Source organism: Bubalus kerabau, chromosome 19 (assembly GCF_029407905.1).
Source record: "Bubalus kerabau isolate K-KA32 ecotype Philippines breed swamp buffalo chromosome 19, PCC_UOA_SB_1v2, whole genome shotgun sequence".
In the NCBI taxonomy this organism is placed as follows: Eukaryota; Metazoa; Chordata; class Mammalia; order Artiodactyla; family Bovidae; genus Bubalus; species Bubalus kerabau.
Window position 1 is genome coordinate 58,117,662 of NC_073642.1, and position 4,052 is coordinate 58,121,713.

Below are 4,052 nucleotides of genomic sequence, written 5' to 3' on the forward strand. Positions count from 1 at the left end.
GTACACAGAGAAAGACAGATGTGGTCTATGCCTTCATGGAGGGGAGATGAACACTAAGTAAATAAACAACTGGACATATATACACACTATACAAATTATTATAAATTTGCATAATTATAATTGTACAAATTATACACAATGAAATTAGCATAAATATTATAAAGGGAAAGAATGAGGTACCATGTGGAGAACAGCAGCTAGCTGACCCCGAGTGGCCAGGGAAGCCTCCAGAAGGGGAGAATTTTATACCAAGACCTGAAGGATGGGAGGGAACCGGCAATATGAAGTGGTAACTGTGGGTAGTGGGAGAACAGGGGACATGTGGAGAGGAAATTTCCAGGCAGTGGGAACATCAAGGCCAGTGTTCTTGAGGATAGGATGGCCGGACGCTGTGAGTCTAAGGAAGAGCATTTCCAGATGGAGCTGGCGAGGGCAGCTTGGGCCAGATCCTGAAAGGCCTTTGCTGCAGCAGAAATAGAAATGAGACTTTTCTCATAAATAAGGGAAATAAGAGAACAATGAACAGGCTGGAGAAACAGCTTAAACTGGACCGAAAGAGTTAAGCAACCTTGGTTAGTCTTTAGCTGTTACTACTAACAAACGCATGTAGCTTTCTGGTCCTTCACCAAGCTAATCACTCTCTGAGTCTATGTGAATTCTACCCTGCACTTGGCATTCTTTTCCCCCACACTGTCCTTTGTAACACTACCTTGAAACAGTCTTCATTTCAGAAGGAACGTCACGAACAGATCACTGCAGAGAGGACCAACCCCAGTTATGCCTGATGCCAGCTGTGGCTGTTTTGAAATTTTGCAAAAGAAAGAAGAATGCAAGCCTGTCACTGCCTTGAGCCTTATTTCCTTCTTCAGACTGCCAGCCCTGACTATAAAATTTCTCGCTAACTCTTCCAGGGCAGGCACAGTTCTGGAGCCACTAGCCTACTATGTCGCCTCTTTGCCTGGCAAAGAAATAAAGCTACGCCTTCTCTTTCCTTCAGACCTCTGTCTCCATATTTCTATTTGGCATGGGTGCATAGAGAGCCGAGATTTTCAGCGACACGTTGTGGGCCAGAGTAGGGAGGCTGGGTTTCATTTTACACACTGTTATTTGATGTGTTTATTTTAAAAGTACATAGATTATTGAATCACATAATCTAAAAATATTTTGATAACTGTATTTCAATTATTTCCAATCTAGTTTCTTTTATCATTCTGTGCATATTATTTTATGCATCAAAAAACACAATTCTGCCTCAGGATTCCAATGGGGAGAAAGAGGATGCAGGGAATGAGGCCACAGGAGGGGACCCACTGTGGCTTCTGTCATCGCCTCCACCACCACCACCACCACCTCTGTGCTCCTGTTCTTGGGAAAGGAAATATAAATCCCCAGGTGTGAGCCCACGCCTGCAGGAGGCTCAACTGTGAGTAGGTGATGGCAGATACAGATAAACTCCACATCAACAGCCTCAACCAATGACTGCTGCAAATGAGAGGGTCTAAGCCACGCAAGGATGTCTGGCTACAAGGAGAACGAAAAAAGAGAACTGTGCTTAAAGTTCTGCCAAATCTTTCTCAGTCAGCCCATCCTACTAGAACTTGAAGCGTTGCTCAAAATAGTGATGATACCCACAGGCAATATTGGATTTGTCTCAACTTTTGGAGTATGGTGGTTTCCCATTAGAAAGCAGACTATAGTGGCGGACACAAACTTTGGAGACTATCTGCCTTTTATTGGCTAAAGAAAAAAATTGATTATCCAGAGACTTTTTTTCTTCTCAGAAGAAACCACAAATGTGCCAGTATCAATAGAATGTATGGATTTGGGGATGAATGTAAAAGATATAAAGTTACACTATGGAAAACATGGTTCACAGACTGCTTTAACTGTTTACCAGTTGCAGCCTTCCTGGTCAAGAAAATACTCTGCTGTCCTGGAGGTGTGTCACCAGATCCTCAATCTATGGAGCAGATTTGGAAAACGATGTGACCCTCTGATGTACCGGATCAAGGTCTTCTTTGTGGCCTTTTGCGGTGTGACCTGGGTAAAGTTGTCTTAGGATAAAAATAACAGAGGAGTGTCCTTCACACTTGGTGCAGAAGTGGTTGGCAAATTTCTCCATAAGTATGATTTGGGTCTTATATGTAAAGCCTATAAAGTGGTAGAAGATGGGTATGAATTTTTTGCCAAGAAGCATTTGATCACTCTGTTGTCTGCACCCAGTTATTGTGGAGAGTTTGACAATGGAGATACCACGCTAAGTGTGGACAAAGTCTTTTTCAGATTTCAAAACTTGCAGAGAAAAAGAAGCCGAATGCCAGGAGATCCATTAACATCTCCAAGGGGTGTGACCACAAAGCAAGCAAAGAAATGGGTGTCATTTTGACACTGCTTAATTGGGACTTGTGATATAGAGCGTACGACCTTCATTTTTTAAATTATGTGGATTGTTCAGCTTGCTCAAATAGTGTTGGTGAGCCTGCTCCTTCCATTTTTGACTTAATGAATGATATTTGCTTGTTATAACAGCAAATAGGAAACTCTCCACACCCAGGAAAAAAACGTGTTCTTTTTTTACAGTTTTGTTTTGTTTTTTAATTCTCTGTTCCTTTCGCAAACAACTTTAATGATGGTATTAAAGCTGAAAGTCTCGGGACAGTTTATCCTGTCTAGGAGCTAAGTGTACAACTGATCTGTTTTAAATTCACTACAACCCATGAATAATGTGAATGTTCGTTTTCTTTAGGATATAAAGAGAGCCCTAGGGTGCTCAATCTGTACAAGTTATCATCATCAAATGCATACTGTTGATACAAACTGCTGTGAACAAAATATTTTTAAACCTTTGTTTCAAAAGGATTGCTTTTTATCTTACTGTCTTATCATGTACACACATTTTTATAGCTGTCCAAGTTGGGAGTAACTTTCAACCTTGCCAGCAATCACTGGTATGATATGTATTTAATTAAAGCACACTTTCCCTTGTTGTTGTTGATTAGTTGCTAAGTCATGTCCAGCTCTTTTGCGACCCCATGAACTGTAGCCCACCAGGTTCCTCTGTCCATGGGATTTTCCAGGCAAGAATACTAAAGTGGGTTGCCATTTCCTTCTCCAGGGAATCTTCCCAGCCCAGGAATCAACCCCCCCGTGTGTCCTGCATGCAAATCCTGCAGGCGGATTCTTTACCACTGAGCTACCAGGGAAGCCCTATCATATACTTAAAATGATGATTAAAGTCATTATTTTAAATGTTTCTGTCTTCCCTAAAGCCAAAGCTTTTGTTGAACATTGAGTGTCTACATATTGACACTCCTCTGAGTATAAGGTGGCTTAATTGTGTACACATGCTACTTCCTGAGGATTCAAAAACAGGTTTTTGAATTTGAATAGCAATTAGTAACATAGTACTCCTTAAGCTATTAGTGATTAAAGTTAATAACCTTTTGTACAATTTCACTATAGCCTATTCATTAAGTAATCCTGTTACACCAGGTCTGAATCCGTCCATTTAGAAAGCTTCAAATTACAGAAATAATGCTGTTCTAAACAAGTGACCAGTTATGCTTTCTTTGCTTTACTTTCTTTATTCAATAGTGAAGTTGAGGCTTATAAATCAGAACAAAGGAATCAACTTACTATCCACTAGTTTATACAGAACTTACAATACCTATGACTTTTTTAAAACTGTGATCTGTTAAAAAGAATTGTTTCAGCAGATGACTGTCTATAATATCATGTGATGAAAACGAATCCAGACTTCTTAAATGATGAACTTGTTAAAAATAAAACAACGAAGACTTCCCTGGTGGTCCAGTGGTTGAAAATCCTCCTGCCAACGCAGGGGACAAGGGTTCAATCCCTGGTCTGGGAAGATTCCACATGCCGCAGGGCATCTAAATCCGCGTGCCACAACTAGTGAATTGCACACACCCCACATTCTGTGCTCCGTGACAAGAGACGCCACCGCAAGGAGAAGCCTGCACACTGCGACTAGAGAGTATTCCCCACTCACCACTAGAGAAAGCCCTCTTGTGCAGCAACAAAGACTCAGC

General features: G+C 41.1%; 1 pseudogene; it reads left to right on the forward strand.

The window, feature by feature from the left end:
- The first annotated feature begins 1,434 nt into the window (after positions 1–1,434).
- On the forward strand, positions 1,435–3,554 carry LOC129634370 (serine/threonine-protein phosphatase PP1-gamma catalytic subunit B-like; annotated as a pseudogene).
- Positions 3,555–4,052: the final 498 nt, after the last annotated feature.